Below are 22,043 nucleotides of genomic sequence, written 5' to 3'. Positions count from 1 at the left end.
GGGTTGATAATGATGGCAGTGAGGACATGGAAACCCTGGATTCTGCTGAGACTTTGCTAGATAGACGTGTAATGGTCTGGCTTGAGTAAATAGCCACCCCAACTCCAGCCTGCCCTGAGAAGACAGCTCCCCTACTAAGACAGCCTTTCCAGAGGAAAGAACTTCCTGACCTCCAGCCTGCCTTGAGGAAACAGCTTCCCAGTCTCCAGTTCACCTGAGGAGTCTACTATCCAATCTCCACCTAAAGAGATTAAACTTTCAGTCCCTACTAAACCTGTAGCCACCTCCCCTTGGGAATCAGCCCTCACTCCTCTGTCTGGAGTGATTAATCCTGTTTCACCAGATGAAACTTCAATGAAATGCCCTGAGATAATCTGCTTGAACAACATATAATTATAAGAATTATAAGATAATTCTTTTGTTTTCCCACCATTTCTCTTTTCTTCAAGACCCATAATTAAAGTCTCAGGAGGCCCCAAAGTTGAGGTACAAAGTGTGACTTATGAGGAGGTGTGTTATCCTTCAAAAAAACGGCATGAGTTTTGCAGTTTATATAGAAAGAAATCAGGGGCAAATGAGTAGGAATGGATATTAATGTTGTGGGATAAATGATAGAAGGATTATAAAGTTGGATCAAGCTGAATTTATTGATATGAGCACATTAAGCAGAGATTCTGCATTCTGTGTTGTAGCTCGAGGGGTTAGAAAGGGTGTTATCAGTTTTTGGTGTTGGCTGAAACATGGATAGAAGGTGGGTGACATTACCTGAGCTCAAAATGCCAGAACTTCCCTTTTCTAATATAGTTGAGGGGATCTAAAGGCTTAGATGTTAAATGTTAACATTTAACATTTTAATGTTAGAGTAGATTAATCATGGAAGGCCTGCTCACACACCCCAGGAATGTCCAGAGGACACACGTTTTACCAGGACTTTGAGGAATGAATTTGAGAGACAAGTTCCATTGTCCCTGAATAGTCCTATGGTCACCCTACTCTGTAGGTCAGATATTACTGCGGGGATTGCTGTCACCGAGCTGGAATCCTTTAACACAAGGGGGATGAGCAGATCCTGAGCTGGCAGAAGGCATGTGGCAACAATTAATCACCATAGACGAGGAGGTTATGGCTACCGTAATGGACTGCAGACTCAAAGCAGCAGTCAAAATAATCTGATTCACAGAAACTTATGATGTTGGCTAGTAGATCATGGGGCACCTAGAAGTAAAATAGATATGCAATCTACTAAATTTTTGTTTGAACTGTATAAGCAGAAGAATTCTAAGTCAAGTGAACAGAAGTCCAACTTAGATTACAAAAGCAGAGAGTCATGGACCTTTAATCAATGCCCAGACTTGAGACAGTTTACAGACCCAGAGCCCCTTGAATGAGGGGAAGGCCAGGTAACTTGAAGACGGATTCTGTTAAACTGCCAAACATTTAACCTTCTTCCCAGCCTTCCCCAAGGAGACCTTGGCCTTTACCAGGGTAACTGTACTTTGGGGAAAAGAAAATGGCCAGTTATTTCATGGATTACTAGACATTGGCTCAAAAGTGACACTAATTGCGGGAGACCCAAAACATCACTCTTGTCCACCAGTCAGAGTAGGGGCTTATGCAGATCAGGTGATAGATGGAGTTTTAGCTCATGTCCTTCTCACAGTGGGTTTACAGACCCATGCTGGGGTTATCTCCCAAGTTCTGTAATGCATAATTGGAATCAACATACTCAGCCACTGGCAGAATCCCCCCACATTGGTTCCATGACTTGTGGAATGAGGGCTATTATGGTAGGAAAGGCCAATTAAAAGCCACTAGAACTACTGCTACCTAGCAAAACAGTAAATCTGGAGCAATACCAGATTCCTGGAGAGATCTCAGAGGTTAGTGCCACTCTTAAGGACTTGAAGGATGCATGGATGGTGATTCCCACCACATCCCCATTCAACTCTCCTATTTGCCCTGTGCAGAAAAGAGATGGGTCTTGGAAGATGACAGTGGATTATTGTAAACTTAACCAGGTGGTGACTCAAATTGCAGCTGCTGTTCCAGATGTGATATCATTGCTTGAGCAAATCAATACATTGCATGGTACCTGGTATGCAGCTGTTGATCTGGCAAATGCTTTTTGCTCAATAGCTGTTCATAAGGACCACCAGGAACATTGTATTCAGCTGGCAAGGCCATCAGTATATCTTCACTGTCCTGCCTCAGGGGTTTATCAACTCTCCAGCCCTATGCCATAATCTTGTCCACAGGGACCTTGATCATTTCTGCCTCCCACGAGACATAATACACATCCATTTTGTTGATATCATGTTTATTGGACCTAGTAATCAAGAAGTAGCAACTATTCTAGACTTATTGGTAAGGCATTTTGCATGTCAGGGGATGGGAGATAAATCCAACAAAAATACAGGGGCTCTCCACCTCAGTGAAATTTCTAAGTTCCAGTGGTGTGGGGCATGTCAAAATGTCCTTTTTAAAGTTGTTTTGAAGGTTGTACATGGGTTCAGCAACATGGATTTCTACTCACCAAGGCCAATCTGCCTACAGCCACTGCTGAGTGCCCAATCTGCCAGCAGCAGGGATGAGCTCTTGCATCTGGCCCCTCCTATGACCAAAAAGGAGGCACAACACCTAGTTGGACTCTGGATTTTGGAGACAACACATTCCTCATTTGGGAGTGCTACTCTGGCCCATTTACCAAATGACCAGAAAAACTGCTAGATTTGAGTGGGGAATGGAACAAGAGGAAGCTCTGCAACATGTCCAGGCTGCTACTTGGGTCATATGATCCAGAAGATCCACTGATGCTAGAAGTATCTGTGGCAAATAGCATTGCTGTCTGAAGCCCTTGGCAGTCCTTTATAGGAGAATCACAATGCAGGCTCTTAGAATTTTGGAGTAAAGCCTTACCATCCGTTGCAGATAACTACTCTCCTTTTGAGAAACAGCTTCTTGCCTGCTGCTGGGCCTTAGTAGAGACTGAACAGTTAACCATGGACCACCAAGTTACTGTGAGACCCAAGTTGCCTATCATGAGCTGGGTGTTGTCTGACCCAGCAAGCCATAAAGCTGGGTGTGCACAGCAGCACTCCATCATAGAATGGAAATGGTATTTAAGAGATAGGACTCGAGCAGGTCCTGAAGGCACAAGTAAATTTCATGAGGAAGTGACCCAAATGCCCATGCCCCTCACTCCTGCCACATTACCTTCTATTTCCCAGCCCAGAGCTATGGCATCATGGGGAATTTCCTTACAGTAAATTGACTAAGCAAGAGAAAACTCAGACCTGGCTTACAGATGGTTCTGCACGATATGCAAGTATCACCCAAAAGTGGACAGCTACAGCACTGTAGCCTCTTTTTGGGATGTCCCTGAAGGACAGTGGTGAGGAGAAATCCTCCTGGTGGGCAGAACTTAGAGTAGTGCAATTGGTTGTTCATTTTGCTTGGAAGGTGAACCGACCATAGGTGCATTTGTATACTGACTCATGAGCTATTGCTAATGGTTTGGCTGGAGTGTCAGGGACTTGGAGGGAGCATAATTGGAAAATTGGTGCCAAAGAGGTCTGCGGAAGAGGTATGTAGATAGATATTTCTGAGTGGGCAAAAAACATGAAGATATCTGTGTCTCATGTGAATGCTTACCAGAGGAAGGTTTTAATAATCAAGTGGATAAGTTGACCTGTTGTCATGGTCAGGGACATGTGTCAACTTGGCCAGGTTGTGGTACCTATTTACCTGGTTGGGCAAGTGCTGGCCTGTCTGTTGCAATGAGGACATTTCATAGAATTAGATCATGAGCACGTCAGCTGCATCCACAGCTGATTCCATTTGTAATCAGCCAAAGGGGAGTGTCTTCTACAATGAGTGATGCTTAATCTAATCAGGGGAAGCCTTTTAAGGAGGACTCAGAGGAGACAGGTCCCATTCCTGCTTCGGCTGGTGAGCCTCTCCTGTGGAGTTCATCCAGACCATCCATCAGAGTCATCGGCTTCACAGCCTGCCCTGTGGATTTTGGACTCTGTGTTCCTGCGGTCACGTGAGACACTTTTATAAATTTTATATTTGCAAGTGTTCCCTGTTGATTCTGTTTCTCTAGAGAATCCTAACTAATACACCTGTTCTGTGGATATAAGTCATACCCTTTCCCTAGTCCCTCCTGCCATTGTCCAATGGGCTCATGAACAAAGAGGTCATGGTGGTAGGGACGGAGATTGTGCATGAGCTCAGCAACATAGGTTTCCACTCACCAAGGCCAACCTGCCTACAGCCATTGCTGTGTGCCCAATCTGCCATCAACAGAGGCCTGTACCCATTCCCCAATGTGGTACCATTCTCTGAGGTGATCAGCCTGCTGCTTGGTGGCAAGTTGATTACATTGGACCACTTACATCATGGAAGGTATCAGTGACTGAGAAAGTTCAAATAGAATTGAGAGGCTACTCTGTAGGTCAGTATTATGTGAGCTTCAGTTAGACATTGCTTCCTATCATAACTTGCCAAATGCCAACGAAAACCATTCCAGTCAGTCCTAAAGAATACCTAGGGCAATATATAAGATTCTACAAAGGTTCCATGCATTAGGGTAACCTTCCAGAAACACAACCTCCAGATGGGACCAAATACGTCCTGAAACCTAGAGGGGCCAGCTTCTCCAGAACATCAGCGAGTTCCATCTCCCTACCCCATGTTACTGACAAACCCTTCCAACATGAAAAAGTCAGAATGGGTATAGCCCAATACCCCTAAAGAGTGGGAGAAAGACCAAAGGTGATGGTGGAGTTATACAGAGAAGGTAGGGTTTAACAAAAAAGTATGATTGCTGAATCATTATATTGATATGTTTTAGTCTTCAGTATCTTAGAGAAGCTAGAAGTAAAAACCTAAAATTGTGCAATCATAACCCATACCAAACCCTGAAATCTGTTCTACAACCAATTGTTACGCTGGGCTTCGAAACTTAGTGCTTTTTGTATATATTTTATGTGTCACAAAAAAAGGAAAATAAAAGTTGATTGTGATGATAAAAAATATTTATTCCTTCTAGCCTTCAATATTCTGGAGCAGCTAGATGGAAAAATCTGAGATGATGATATGGTAGCCCATGACAGACTCTGGGATCTGTCCTATAACTACTTGGTGGATAGTGTTTTGAAAACCATTGCCCTTTTTTTTTGCTTTGTATATATGTTATATTAAACAATAAAAAAAAGTTTAAAAAGGGATTGTGAGCAAAGCAGGTACTTAGAATTTTATAAACTCACTTCCAGTACAGCCTTATGTCATAATCGAAGCGGTACAGAAGCGACAAACTGCATCTGAATAAATCAGTAAACTTCAGGGAATAGCCTGGGATCAACATTTATTGAAGTTTTTCTTATTTCCTCATGAGGTTTCAAGAATATCTCCAATTGATTGATACATTTTTCGCACATCTACTTTTTGCTAATCTTGAGAACAATTAAGAATAACTGCTTAAAAATTGGCAAAATTCTTAATTCTCAAAGATCATCATTTTGCTCTATTGTACAATTGGATTAACAGTTAGATCAACAGAGTTAGTTTGGCCCCTGTGTTTAAGAAGGGGCCAATGACTGTGGACATGTATAAAAGTTTTCTTGTAATCTATATTATTTAATTAATCAGAATTCCAATTTCCCAGACATTTTGTGTAATCGGTATTTTGCTTTGTGAGTCTCAGGTGAAGGGCCAGTTGGACATGACCTGTCTGAGTTGTTCAATCCTTTTTCTGCTGAACCTTTAACACTCAATGAAGTGTGCATGGGAAATGAACATTAAAATAGGTACAGCCGTGATGGTAATGAATTCCTAGTAGGGACTGCATGATCAAATTACCATGAATTGAAATGTAATTTTTAAAATCATTTTTTTCTATGGTAAAAACTGTACATGCCTGGCAATATGAAAGTGTCAATAAATTAATGCTTGATGATACTAATGTATTTCTCCTAAGAGTTAAATAAATGAAAGCTTTATTTTATAGCTACTTAAAAAATAACATATAGTACATGAATATAACAGAACTTAGATCTCAAATCAACTTGAATACAACATGTGAAAAGCTGTCCAGGGGGATGTGACCTTTCAGATCCCACATTGCTGCTGGCTTTATTGTCAAAATTGACTGTATCTTAATAGGCATGTTTTTTATGTGTTTAAAATTGAAGAAACTAGTTTATAGATATTTTCTCAGATATTTCAGGAATTGACTAAATATATAATGAAATTAAGAAAAAAAGATCCTATGGACTAGATTATGACATAAGGCTGGAGAGTTGATAAATCCATGAGGTAAGATAATGAGTATATTGCTGGTCTTGCCAGCTGAAAGCAAACTGTTTTTCTTGTGGTCTTTATTAATTGGTATCAAAAATGCAGTTTCCAGCTGCATACCAGATATCAAGGGATGTGTTCCCTGTATGGTCTTCAAATGATTGGATGATGTGGTAGTTTGAAGCTGTATGTACCCCAGAAAATGTCATGTTCTTTTAATCCATTCCTGTTGGTATAGACCTAATACGGATTGGACCTTTTGATTAGGTTATTTCAATTGAGATGTGATCCCCCTCATTCAAGGTGAGTCTTGATCCTCTCACTGGAGTCCTTTATAAGAGGATATGACACATACAGAAGTAAAGAGATGAAATTAAGAGAAGCTGAAAGGAAGAAACCCAGGAGAGAAGGACCAGCAGACATTGCCATTGTGCCTTGCTATCTGACAGAGGAGCCCAAGCTCACCAATAACTGGTCTTCAGAGAAGACATCATCCTGTTGATGCCTTAATTGGGACATTTTTATGGCTTTAGAACTGTAAATTTGAAAGCTAATACATTCCCACTGTTAAAAAGAGTGAATGTTACCTAAGGACTTCCACCCTATTTTGGACAGATTTAGTGTGTTTCTGGTTGTATGGAGAACAGTTAAGCATTGTTAGGCACAAAATATATTTGTTATTGTTTTCTATTTCAAGATTAAGTATGGTTTAAGGTGATGTGTACAGTTGCCAAGTTGACAAGGGGTGGACTGTGATGGTTAAGTTTAGGTGTCAACTTTTCCAGAAGATGGTGTCCAGTTGTCTGCTCTGGCAAGCACTAGCCTAACCATTAGTGCAAGGATATTTTGTGGCTAGTTGATAAACTAGAAGGCTGGTTTATTAAATCAACTATCAGTTAATTGTATCTGGGACTGATTACACCTATGATCAGCTAAGGGTGTGTATTCCACAAATAAGAGCATTCAGTTAGTTGGAGTTTTCCAGTCGGCTGAAGACTTTTAAGGGAGGAGAAAGACTTTTCACTCTTCTTCACCCAGTCATGCTCTCCTGTGGATTTTGTCAAGCCTCGCAGCCTGCCCTACAGATTGTGGACTTTTGCATTCCCACAGTAGCGTCAAACACTTTAAATAATCTCATATTTATAGGTATCTCCTATTGGTTGTGTTTCTCTAGAGAACCCTGACTAATACACTTACCATAGTCAAAGAATGACATGTTTGGTCCTATTCCTACCATTTTTCTTAGTATTTTCTAGTGACCATGGTTTTTAATGGTATCTTCACCCTAGTTTTCTGCTTTTCATTGGATTGATCACATTTTTTCTCCTTTTTACATTCTAATTTTGCAGTTTATGCATTTTATTTCTTTGCCCTGGTGGACCTTAAATATCTCTAGACAGGTATTTCAACTTACCTTTTCGTAAAAATATACACAGCCTGTCTAAATCTGGATGCTTTTACTTTGCTCTGTTCTTTTATATAACTTTCCATGCTGATGGCATTTGATAATTTAGTTCTAGATTACTGATTTTTAAGATAATCGATACTTATTCCAATAGGTTTTACTAATTTCTTGCATTCTACTCATTTTAATTAGATTCATTTTTCTTTGTACTAGAATTAGCATTCTGGAATTGTTTTGGGGCAAGCCTAAGGGTGGTAAATTTTTGAGTATGAAAATTTCTTTCAGTATTTTACCTTCCTTCAGAACTTCTCTCTGATATTGCTCCATCTTTTTTTTTTTTTTTACATCTGCGTCATCTTATATTATCCATCAGAAGTCTAATGTCAGTATTTTCATTCCTTTGTATGTTATCTTTTTTATTGGGGATGTATTTATTTATTTATTTACTTGCTTTCTGGAAGTGTATATATTTTTCTATTTATCCTCAGTGTTTTGAATTCTTACTGTGTGGGTCCAGAGATGGGCTTAAGAAATTATCCTTCCTAGAACTTTGTGAATCCTTTCAATCAGAGGAATGCTGTCTTCTAGCATTTTGAAAAATTTTTATTATATCTCCTGTATACCCTCGCTGTTGTCTCCTTCTAAAATCCATATTAGATGGATATCATAATGTCTGAAACTTTTAATCATACCTCCACATTTTTTCATACTGTCCAACTTTTTGTTTTGATGTATTGCATACCTGAATGTTTTAGCTCCATCTTCAGCTTTCTAATTTGCTCTTAAACTATAATCATTCTGCCATTCAGTCAATCCACTGAAATTATTTGACAGTCAAATATCTTAATTTTTATGATCTATAGTTTGTTTTTATCTTAACAGATAAAATATACTGTTACCTTTCTTTGAGGCTCTGAGTATAAGAGGCTACTTATTGTGAAATACAATTTTATTTGCTACTGACTCTTTCTTTTGGGAATGTTGTCCCATTTGTTGAGTTTGGTATCTCTTTTTTTTTTTTTTTTTTTGCATGGGCAGGCTCTGGGAATCGAACCCGGGTCTCTGGCATGGCAGGTGAGAACTCTGCTGCTGAGTCACCGTTGCCCACCCAGGTATCTCTATTTATGATTTTGATTTTCCTCAAATAATTGGTTAATTCTTATCTTTATATTTGAAATTCCATCTTAGATTGTCTGTTTGCATGGGTTACTTAAGAGTCAAGATGGATGTAGTACCTTGAATTCCTGTTATACCCTGTATCCCACATTCATTTTTCTATTTGCTGTAGCTGCCAGGCATAAGAGAGTGAGGAGGATCCCTAAATCTGCACCCTCTGGGTATGGCGCTCTCTTGGTGCCACTCCTACCTGTGGCAGCAGTAAACTTTTCAGTGTGTTTTAGGTTGAGGTTTCTTTTTTCAATCTGTTTCCAGTTGCTTAAACAGCCAGTTAAAGAATGTATCCATCCACACATAAATATATTTACACATATATGCCCTCTCACATAGATATATGGATACATCCTGGGTTTTTTTTTGTGTGTTTTTTTTTTTTTTTGATATTTCAAGAGATTTTGATTACAAGAGAGAAGCTCCAGCTTACGTTCAGTTACTAAACTGTCTACCCTTGAACTGAATCTCAAAAATGAAACAATCCTTATCATGTGGAAAGGAGAGGAGAATGATGGGGGGGGGGGATATATCAGGGAGAATAAGCAGTAAAAACAAGAGTTCAGAATGTCTGGACTATAGAGTGGGATCTGGATGAATCTATTGCTGTTCAATATTTCAATGCCATTATTCTATGCAATTCCATGTATATTATTTGGTTCCCCACACCTAATTAAAGTGGAAGCTGAGTTTGAGTTTCTCTAACTCCTTTAAATTAAGAATTTTGTATTCAGTGACCCTCACAAAGTGCCAAATGACCATTCCTGTAACTGTCTCAGATGGAAGAAGCTTTCTAAAAAAGTGGACACCCTACACTGGTAGCATGGATGACTTTGATGAAGTATGATATGAAGTAGGAAAAAAGCATTATTAATGTTTTCCTGCTTAACCTCTGTTTCTTCAACTTGGCAAACATGTATTAAATTCATATTTCAAAAATGGAAAAGCAAAAAGAAACTAGAAATGATAAAATTCCTCATAATGATACAAAACATTTCCTAATTGCTAGGTAATTTAGATGCCAGTAATTTTCTTTAACTACTTTTATATCATAGGCTATCATTGCCAGGGTAAACATCAGAGACCATCTAGCCCATTTTCCTACAGCTGAATAGGATTAGGAAAATTCTAGTCATCACACTGCAGGTTCTGCATTCAGCTATGCCTCACTGCCAAGGAATTTGGGGGGATGTGGTACTCATTCTGCAATAAATCCATGGTTTTCTTTTATTCATCCTGTACTCTGTCAAAGGGAAAAGGAATTTCTAGCTTTTCCTTTATTTCCTCTATAACTAAAAAGGTGGGGGGGGGCATAAAACGTAAAAATCTTCCCTTTTATTATTCTTGAGAGGCCCCTGGCTTCAGAAAGGAGGGAGAAGTATTAATCTTATTCTACCAAAAATATCTAAGGGTTAATGGAAAAGGAAGAGGGGAGGGATAAAATATGTCCAAGAGATATGAGGGTACTATATTGTAAGTTCTTTCTATGTTCTTATGGAAACATGATGCAGGGAAATTGGGCAAAATAAGTAAATCATATTTATTTGGCACTGTTTTCGACTTCCATACATCAATAACTGTAAGCAGAAACATGATACACTTTAGAGTCTTTAGTTCTACACTTCTAATTAGCCCTGCTTAAAGATACTTAGAAAATTACTGCTCAATGAATTTTTAAAAAAATAATTCAAGTGAGAAATACTCGGTTTACAGAATGAAAAGACAGGTTACAGATTTGTGGATCAGATATCTGACAAAGGACTTGTAGCTATAATATATAAAGAATTCAAAGCTCAACAGTAAAAAGAAATCCTGTTTGAAAAGGGATGATGTTGAATAGTGATGGTACTCCTCATCTCGGGGGAAGGCTTTCAGGCTTTCACTGTTGAATATACGTTTGCTATGGGTTTTTCTTATGTACCCTTAATCATGTTCAGGAAATTAGCTTGTATTCCCTGTTTTTCTGAGAGTTTTTATCATGAAAGGTTGTTGATTTTGTCAAAGCCTTTTTGCATCAATTAAGATGATCATATATATTTTCTTTCATTCTGTTTATATGGTGTATCACATGGATTGATTTTCTTATATTGAACCACCCTTAGATTCTTGAGATAAATCACCCTGGTTTGTGTTGTATAATTCTTTCAATATGTGGGTCGGTTCGATTTGCATCTATGTTCATAAGAACTTTTGTTATATGTTCATAAGGAAAATTGTTCTGTAGTTTTCTTTTCTTGTGGTGTCTTTATCTGACTTTGGCATTAGGGAAATGTTGGCTTCATAAAATGAGTTAGGAAGAATTCCCTCCTTTTCAATCTTTTGGAAACATTTGAGGGGGATTCGTATTAATTCTTCTTTGAATTGGTGGGATTGGAGGGATTGGTGTTAATTCTTCTTTGAATGCACCTATGAAGTCACCTGGACCCAGATTTTTCTTTGTTGAGAGGTTTTTGATTACCAATTTAATCTCTTTATGTGTGTTAAATGAATTGGCAAGGGCCTGGAGGCCAATTAGCCATATATTTCAAAAGCAAAGGCCAACTTATCTGCACATGACTAAAATAGAAGCTAATTTGTCTGTACATAGGAAAATTGCCCAAATATGCCTAAGACAAGCTATCTGCAAGACAAGTTATCTGAGACTCTGAGCTTACTATCAGAATTACATTCTTGACATTCTTTTAACCTGTCTTGATTTCCCTGAAATGAGAACTTTCATCAGGGGTAAATAAGTTTTGTTATTTAACATTCCAACCCCTTATAAGCCTTGCTTTTCTTATTGTATTTGTTTAATCAATCATACTTTTCTTTGTGTAATCTCATTGTATTTAGTACATAAACTGCTTCTTTCTCAGGGAAAAATGGAGCACTTTTGTCTCAGCATTGTGCATCACCCAATTTGAAAAGTGTCTCCTTTCGATAAATAAGTGGTCACTTTTCTTCTGAATTCTTAAAATTTTTATTTTATTTAACATTTGTTATTGGCTTGTTGAGATCTACTTGAGTCAGTGTAGGCAATTATTTGTTTCTAGGAATAAGTTCATTTCCCCTAGATAATCTAATTTGTTAGCATACAATTGTTCTTAGTATTCTCTTATAATCTTTTAAATTTGTGGGATCAGTTGTAATATCCCCCCTTTCATTTTCAACTTTGGTTATTTGCATTCTCTTTTTTATTTTTTGCATGGGCAGACTCTGGGAATCAAACCCAGGTCTCTGGCATGGCAGGCGAGAATTCTGCCACTGAGCCAACCTTTGCACCACCTGTTCTCTCTCTTTTTTTTGTCAGTCTAGGTAAAGGCTTGCCAAATTTTGATGATGTTTTGACAAATATATGCATATGTATATTTGTATACAGTATCTATTTGTATACAGTGTAAATATATATCACCACAAATATACAAATGTACAGAGTTGTAAATGAACACTACCATGATTAAAATTTAGAACATTTGCATCATCCAGTTTCCACATGCCCCTTTGTAGTCTATCTGCCCACTTCCGATGGGCTCAGTCCCTAGTAATCACTGATATAATTTTTTTCCTATATTTTTGCCTTTTCCAGATTGTCATACAAATAATCACATATCATAATGCCTTTGAATTCATCCATGTTGTTGTGTGTATCCATAGTTCATTTATTTTTATTATTGAGAAGTAGTCATTACATGGGAATACCACATTTGAAAAACTTACTAGAGGAGGAACTTTCAGGTTGTTTCTAATTTTTAATGGTTATGAATAAAGCTGCTATAAACATTTTCATACGTACCTTTGTGTGGGATATATATTTTCATTTCTCTTGGGTAAATACTAGGAGTGAGATTGCTAGGTTGTTTAGTAAATATATGTTTAACTTCATGAGAAACTGTTAACTCTTTCAAAAGTGGCTGCTCCATTTTGCATTCCCAACAACATAAAAGTTGCTCTGCATATTGACCACTAATAATACCAAGTCAATAATACCAATTGACTTGGTATTATCAAGTTCTTTTAAATTTTAGCCATTCTTGGGTTTTGTAGTAGCATCTTTTACTTAATTGGCATTTTCTTAATGATATTGAACATTTTTTGTATGCTTATCTGTCATCCTATGTGTTCTTTGGTGAAGTATGTGCTCAAATCCTTTGCCCATTTTTTAAGGAGTTGTTTTCTTATTTTTGAGTTGTAAGAGTTCATAGATAATGTGGATATAAGCCTTAGATCAGATAAGTTTTGAAAATATCTTCTCTCAGTGTATGGTTTGTCATTTCATTTAAAAAAATCTCTTCTAAAGAACAAAACTTTGTAATTATGGGGAAGTCAAATTATTCAGTATTTTTCTTTTATAGGTGGTACATGTTGCGTCTCAAGAAATCTTTGCCTAACCTAATCTTCACCTAACCTAATGTCAAAAGAATTTTCTCCTTCTAGAAGTCTTATAATTTAACTGTTGTATTTAAGTCTATGATCCATTTGGAATTAAATTTTGTATATGTTGCAAGGTAAGGCCTGAGGTTTCGGTTTAGTTTTATTTTTGTTTTTACATTTGAGTATCCAATTGTTATAGTGCCAATTGTTGCAAGGTTGGCTTTTCCTGATTAAATTACTTTGGCATATTTGTCAAAGATCATTTGAACATATATGCATGGATCTATTTCTTGGCTCTTTATTCTGTTCCAGTGATATATATCTTGATTATATATCAAGCCAATACCATATTGTCTTGATTATTGTCTAAATAGCTTAAATTCCAATTTTGAAATTAGTCAGTATAAAATTTCCATCTTTATTCTTTATTCTCAAAATTGTCTTGTTTATTCAAGGTCTTTACTTTTCAAAATATATTTTAGGAATTACGTATCAATTTCTGCAACAACAAAAAAGACAAAAACACAAACAACTTGATGGGATTTTGGTTAGGGTGCATTGTAGCTAGAGATCATTTTAAAGAAAATTGACTCCTGAGCCATACTGGGTCTTTCAATTAACGAATGGAGGTTTTCTTTCTCTTTATTTGGGTCTTTAATTTCTCTCAGCAGTGTTTTTTCATTTTCAGTGAACAAATTTTATGCACATTTTTAAAGATTTACTCCTAGGTTTTTCATATTTTTGATGCTATTGTAAATGGCATTGATTTTTAAAATTTCAGTTTCCAATTGTTCCTTGTTAGTATACAGAAATACAATCTATTTTTATATATTGATCTTATAGCTTGTGATTTTGATAACTTGATTATTATTTCTTGTAGCCTTTTTGCAGACTCCTTGGGATTTTCTACATAGTTTTATCATCTGTTAGTAAAGACAGTTCTATAACTTCCTTTCCAATAAGTATGCCTTTTAGTTCTTTTTCTTGCCTCTTTGCAATTGCTAGGATTTCCAGTACAATTTTGAATAGAAATGGTGAGAAGGGATATTCTTGCCTTGTTCCCAATTTTTATGGTGAAAGCCTTCAGTCTTTCACCAGTTTGATGTTAGCTACAGGTTTTACTTAGATCCTTTTATAGAGTAGAGAAATTCCCTTCTATTCTGAATTTGCTGAGAATTTTTATCTTGAAGGGATATTGAATTCTATCAAATACTTTTTCACATTTTATTGAAATACTATGTTTGTTTTCTTTTTTGTTTGTTGATACAGTGAAATACATTGATTAATCTTCAAATGTTGACCCAATCATGTATTCCTGGGATAAATCCCATTTGGTCATGATATATTTGCATATATATTTATGTGAGATGTTGGTCTATAATTTTCATTTTTATAGCTCAAAGAAAAAACCAATAGAGATTGAAAAGAAAGAATTAAAAATATAAGAGGGGAGCCAGGAGGGAACAGTATCATAGAAATCAGAGTTCAATACAGTATCAAAAAGAAAACACTCATTCTCCAATATTTAAAGTAATTCCAATTTTATTTCCTCTTCCATCCTTAGCCAGTGAACATGTCCATCACTGGAATTATTAGTTATTCATCCTTTTTAGTCAGAGCACAGCTGGATTAATAGGAGCAACCATAAAATAAAAATTATAGAGATGAGCTATGAGCATCCTTTATGCTTATGACAAATCTCAAATCTGACATCCTAAATTAAGCCAGTTTCTATTTTAGCTGTGAAAGAAAAAAGATTAAGCTTAGAAAGCATCTCTAAATTTGTTATTAATATTTTCACTCATAACCACACCAGAACATAACAAAATTATGTTTTAACCATATTTTTATGGTTAAATAAAACCATATTTTATGGTTATGCTTAACCACCAGTTAGGCATTTTAAAATATTTATTTTCAAAGATCAGAATAACACAGTATATTTACTCACATATATTCCTGTTTATTAGCAGATATTTTCAGCAAAAGACATCTTTAAGCATCTTCATCAGCTTTAATTAAACCTTCAAAGTGGCTCCTGCTGCTGTTGATAATCACAGCAGTCTGTTGGAGGTAAAGTATGGGGAGAGAAAAATCATCATGTAGTCCTTAAAATTCAGAAATAATAAAATACAAGTGGGTAAAATGTGCAGTAGTAAGGTATCAATAAAGGCTAAAATCATGATATAATTTCCATACACACTCTAAAATGAAGAATGTAAGAATATCACATATTTAACAAATACGCATGAACTAATCAAATATTTTGTATTACTTAAAACTATCAAATTGCAGATTTTTGTGGAATAGCCATTAAAATGTGAAAAATACTTCTTAAAAATTATAATAATACCATAAATGTTCAAACACATGATTTTTTAAATGCAATTAACTACCTAAATATGATAAAGAATCTTATGAACTCAGAAGTGTTATTGATGCAGCACAATTTATCTGAAGGTAAAAGAAAAGAACATATAATTTAATCATGTGTGTATAAATGTTTCCTTTTCCCTCTCCCTCTCCTAGAAACAAAAACAAAAAGTTTTGAGACATCAAAACTTTCAATTCAACAAATATCCTTTATGTGATTCCTATTTGAAGTCTCTAAGGGATGTAGAGATGTGTTATACAGTCCTTGTTTTTAAGCAGTTCATTCTCTAGTAGGGGAAGCAAACATATGTATAAACAAACATAAGTGTTAACTTATGTTTCAGAGGGTCATAAAGTACTATGGGAGCACAGAGGTTTTGATAATGCTGAAGGCTTCAGAGAGTAGGTAGTATGTGATCATTTTAGAGATGAGAGAGGATTTGACCAATGGAAATGAAGATGAATGAGTGGTGGTGGAGGGAGGAAAGCCAGGTGGAGAGCACAGTGTGAGTACCTCATGAGAAGCAGGCACGGGTAGAACACTTTCAGGGAAATATGTAGAGCAGTGTAGTTGCAAAGATGTAGGATGCAGGCATGCAGTGAAAGGCAAGGATCAGAAAAGGAGGTTGGCATCAGATTGAGAGGATCTTGGATATAGTGTTTAAGATTTTAATTTTTATTACACGTGTATGAAGGAACTGTTGAAGGTAAGAAAGAATGGAGGGATGATGTGCCCAGAATTGTCTGAAGGAAGATGACTTTGCTATCCTGTGAATTATGGATTTCAGGGTGAAACAGTCCAGTCATAAAACAAGTTTGCCTTACATTTTAAGGTCTGAACAAATTTTCTCTAATCTTCAAATATGTGAAAATAAGTTAAACCCAGGAAAAAATCTTAATTAAATAAAAAAGTCCTATTTTTAAAATATGACATAAATAAAAGGGCCCCTTTTAAGATACGAGTCAAGATTTTAGAATTCAATCCCTTTGTCTTATAAAGAAACAAAAATCCAGAGAACTGAAGGGACTTGAGTCGAGTCATACTACTCTGTCAGAAGTAGAACCCAAAATAGGAAAAAGGTCTTTAAAATCTAGATTTAGCCTTTCTTTCAGATTATTTGGAACTCAACAATATATATTTGCATAATACTCATCTTTAAAGAGTCTTGGTTTAATTAGGGAGAACAGAATCATGTATTTTCCAAAAAAAAATTTTTTTAACTATCAAGTGTTAAAATTACTAATTTTGACTTCCGGAGAAGATGGCGGCTTAGTAAGACGCGTGGGTCTTAGTTCCTCCTCCAGAACAGCAACTAAAGAAACAGAAACAATACGAAACAGCTCCCGGAGCCACGACAGAGACCAAAAAGACAGCGTACCCCATTCTGGAACGGCTGAACGGGCAGGGAGAATCCGCTGTGGTGAGATACCCGAGGGATGTGCGTTTTCCCGGCCAGGGCGGCTGGCGACTAGGGTCCCCTCCACGCACGTGGTTCCCCGGTCCGACTGGGAACGTTGGATAGCGGGGCCCTCCCGCCACGCTTGGCGTCTCGGGCCAGCTGGGCAATTTGGACCGGCACTCCCCCAAGCCGCGGCGGCCGGCGACCCCCCCTCCACGTGCGGTTTCCCAGGCCGACTGCGAGATTCGGATTGGCAAGTTAAAGGAGCCACAGCATCTTTTACTGGTGGGACCCGCAGACAGATGAGCACCACGAGCGCCACCTACTGGGCAGGAAAAGAAAAACAGAGCCCAGAGATTTCACAGAAAAACCTTTCAACCAGCCGGGTCCCACACCCAGGGAAATCTGATCAAATGCCCAGACACCAGCAGAAAATAATGGATGACGCTCGGAAAATTGAAGATATGGCCCAGTCAAAGGAACAAACCAATAGTTCAAATGAGATACAGGAGCTGAGACAACTAATGCTGAATATACGAACAGAAATGGAAAAACTCTTCAAAAACCAAATCAATAAATTGAGGGAGGACATGAAGAAGACATGGGCTGAACAAAAAGAAGAAATAGAAAATCTGAGAAAACAAATCACAGAACTTATGGGAGTGAAGGACAAAGAAGAAAAAATGGAAAAAACAATGGATACCTACAATGGTAGATCTAAAGAGACAGAAGCTACAATTAGTGAACTGGAGGATGGAACATCTGAATTCCAAAAAGAAACAGAAACTATCGGGAAAAGAATGGAAAAACTTGAGCAGGGGATCAGGGAACTGAATGACAATATGAAACGCACAAACATACGTGTTGTGGGTGTCCCAGAAGGAGAAGAGAAGGGAAAAGGAGGAGAAAAACTAATGGAAGAAATTATCACTGAAAATTTCCCAACTCTTATGAAAGACCTAAATTTGCAGATCCAAGAAGTGCAGCGCACCCCAAAGAGAATAGACCCAAATAGGCGTTCTCCAAGACACTTACTAGTTAGAATGTCAGAGGTCAAAGAGAAAGAGAGGATCTTGAAAGCAGCAAGAGAAAAACAATCTGTCACATACAAGGGAAACCCAATAAGACTATGTGTAGATTTCTCAGCAGAAACCATGGAAGCTAGAAGACAGTGGGATGATGTATTTAAATTACTAAAAGAGAAAAACTGCCAACCAAGACTTCTATATCCAGCAAAATTGTCCTTCAAAAATGAAGGAGAAATTAAAACATTTATAGACAAAAAGTCACTGAGAGAATTTGTGACCAAGAGACCAGCTCTGCAAGAAATACTAAAGGGAGCACTAGAGTCAGATACAAAAAGACAGAAGAGAGAGGTATGGAGTAAAGTGTAGAAAGAAGGAAAATCAGATATGATATATATAATACAAAAGCCAAAATGGTAGAGGAAAATATTATCCAAACAGTAATAACCTAAAAGTTAATGGACTGAATTCCCCAATCAAAAGACATAGACTGGCAGAATGGATTACGACCCAGCAATACCACTGCTAGGTATCTACTCAAAGGACTTAAGGGCAAAGACACAGACGGACATTTGCACACCAGTGTTTATAGCAGCATTATCTACAATTGCAAAGAGATGGAAGCAGCCAAAATGTCCATCAACGGACGAGTGGCTAAACAAACTGTGGCGTATACCTACGATGGAATATTATGCAGCTTTAAGACAGACTAAACTTATGAAGCATGTAGTAACATGGATGAACCTAGAGAACATTATGCTGAGTGAGTCTAGCCAAAAACTGAAGGACAAGTGCTGTGTGGTCCCACTGATGTGAACCGACATTCGAGAATCAGCTTGGAATATATCATTGGTAACAGAGACCAGCAGGAGTTAGAAACAGGGTAAGATAATGGGTAATTGGAGCTGAAGGGATGCAGACTATGCAACAGGACTAGATACAAAAACTCAAAAATGGACAGCACAATAATACCTAAGTGTAATGTAACTATGTTGGAACACTGAATGAAGCTGCACCTGAAATATAGTTTTTTGTTTGTTTGTTTGTATCTTTTGTTTTTGTTTTTTTCTTTTTCCTTTTTATATATATATATATTTTTATTAGTATTATTATTTTAATTCTCTTCTCTATATTAACATTCTATATCTTTTTCTGCTGTTTTGCTAGTTCTTTTCCTAAATCGATGTAAATGTACTAAGAAATGATGATCATACATCTATGTGATGATACTAAGAATTACTGAGTACATGTGTAGAATGGAATGATTTCTAAATGTTGTGTTAATTTCTTTTCTTTTTTTTGATTAATAAAAAAAAATTAAAAAAAAATTACTAATTTTCCTATAGGAGGACTTGTGGGAATCTGCTTTTATGTTTATGTGTAACTACATCAATTGTAAATAAATGAATGCATGAAAGTTTGAAGATGACTGAACAGCAGATTCTTTTGCATTTAAAACCTTGAATTTGATTCCTCTTTCTTTTAGTAAAGTGAAAGAGAAATTTCAGGCTAGTCTTATATAATAGTAACAGATTCTTATAATAATGAAGACAAAATTGACTTATATTATATGTAGCTGCAGTCAATTTTTGTTTAGTACCTAACAGAAAAGGAGTGCTACTAATGACAATAGAAAATCTTATAAAAACAGAAGGTATTTCCCACCCACTAGTGGCTTACAATAAAAAGGATTTGGAGGACCTAGTGAAGACATATTATTTCTTACTAAAATCAAATGTAATAAACATTATCCCTTTATTTAAATATATTTGCTAATCCACTTATAAAGAATAGATTGCACTTAATTAAAAATAATTTTTTTCAATGAGAAAAAATTGGGAAGAGAAAGAAAATGTAAAAACAAAGCTAAATAAAGTTAGATGCTAGATATTATCAACACTGAGCTGAAGAGAAGTACAGAATATCACATATAGTGGTACTATAATAAGAAAGTGGGATTGAAATGGCTAAATATATGAGTATAGACATAAAAATTACTGTAAGTTTTATTCCTTTTTATTTACTGTGGGTTATTCTGGAGAGGAACAAAATGATTCCAAGTTGGCAAAAATAAAGCTGAAGTCCAGGATACATTAATGCATATACTATCACTGGAAACGTATGAATAGAATGGAATAAATTTTGAATATATAGGATATGGTCAGATTATGGAGGATCTTAATGTTAAACTGAAGTAGGATAACTCCATTCTAAAATCTATACAAGAGGCAATTCAGATTCATTTAAAAATGAATCTTAAATTCAGATTCATTTAAAACAAGAAATGCCATAATGAAAAATCTTGTTTTGGGAAGACACTGGAGTACTGAACTGGACTGTCATGAAAAATGACATAAAACATTCATTCAGTGCTTAATTAGTGCACACAATAACTGTCAATTTTAATAATAATTAGGAGATCTCTCTTTTTTAAGTCTGTGGCTCTGCTATTAAATAACTCAAATAAGAGTTTGAGCATCTCTACTTCACTGGGTCTCAGTTTCCTAGCATGTAAAATTAGAGGGTTAAACCAGATGATCTTAAGGAGTCATTTCTGGTTAAAAATTCCAGTTCTTCATGTTGCTCTAGATGCCAAGGAATAATCTCAGTACTTACATGGTGTAAGCCCACCTCAAGCCCACCAAAGAATGAAATTAAATAATGTTTTCCATTTTTCATGTAATTATGCTGATCCAACCTTTACTTAATTTTAAAAATTACAAATTTAAAGTGGTTCCAACACAGACTTGGAAATTTACACATATATTTTAATATATTTAACAAGTTAATTCATACAGATGACAAATGCAATGCAAAAGTAGACCACCTAAAGATTTGAAGAGAGTAAACTCCACATTCTGTAACTAGAAAAACAATAAGCCATTGCATATTAGTATATCACATTAAAGTATTTTAAAGTACCCTCCCCCCCGACAAATGGCAGTGATTTATATATTACGTAACCACAGAGAACTTGTAAACTTTGTTCTGTTCAACCTCATCAATGTCCATCAAAACAAATTTTACCTGGCTAGCTCTAAGGGCTTTCCAAGTTGAGTCTGAGTTTTTTGAGTTCTGCTACTTCAACAGTTACAGCCTCTGTCTCTAACCACAAAGATTCAAACAGAAATGCCCACCATCTGGGGCTGGGGGAGCAAATGGTATATAGGTAGATCTGAAGAAATCTCTCACCTTTCTAAAATAGGAAAAAGGATATTTATTCTGTGATTGGGTATGTAATTGTATACTACAGACAGTTTATACTTATCACATTTTAGGCAGGAAGCTTTGTCAAACTGAATAAGAGTCAGGCTAGAGTGCTTCAGTGTGACTTCTAAATTGTTATTTCTCTCTCTAGGTCCCTTAGTGTTAGGAAAGAGGAGAAAAGAAAGGATGCACGCCAGAGTTGGCTGACTTTATATAAAGCAAGGTTCTAAAATGCCACTGAAAGACTGATGGTAACAGAAATTGCTTTATTAAAAGGACCTATCCAGCTTAGTTTCAATTAAATAAATTATTTTTCTTACATATTGAGATTCTTGATAGTAATAAGTCCAAGTTGTAATGGAATATGTAATAAGGCAAATGCCCTTCTTTGTTTTCATCATATTCTGAGTCTGTGGCTGTCAGGGAAAGCATTTAGTATATGCAGTGGAGTATTAACCAGTTAACACAGATCTAACAATAGGGCACGGGTAGAAAACAGCTTCTTTCTTAAAGTCCAAATACCATCTCAGTTTATCCTCCTGGCAAGAAAAGATACATCAACTTCCTTCAACAACAGGAAACTCAGAATATTTATTCATGAATTTTCATTTACCTTCCTTTAATTTACAACATGTGCCCACTAACAACAACAGAAAAGTGAATTGTCAAACTTCATTGTTAATACTGACATAACAGGTTAAATATATTTTTTAAGCACTACGCATATGTTCTTCCACATTCCTGTTGTCTAGTTCAGGACTGAGATGCTGTCTCCCTCCTGGCACTCCTCCTCTAAGCAGGCTGTTCAGCATAGAA

General features: G+C 36.5%; 1 protein-coding gene across 1 annotated transcript in view; it reads left to right on the top strand.

The window, feature by feature from the left end:
• Nucleotides 1-22,043, top strand: part of CYP39A1 (cytochrome P450 family 39 subfamily A member 1) — a 198,767-nt gene that overhangs the window by 62,578 nt on the left and 114,146 nt on the right. The window lies entirely within an intron of this gene.

The sequence above is a fragment of the Tamandua tetradactyla genome, chromosome 5 (assembly GCF_023851605.1).
Source record: "Tamandua tetradactyla isolate mTamTet1 chromosome 5, mTamTet1.pri, whole genome shotgun sequence".
Classification (NCBI taxonomy): Eukaryota; Metazoa; Chordata; class Mammalia; order Pilosa; family Myrmecophagidae; genus Tamandua; species Tamandua tetradactyla.
The sequence above is the reverse complement of the archived record's forward strand: the minus strand, read 5'-3'. Positions and strand labels throughout refer to the sequence as shown.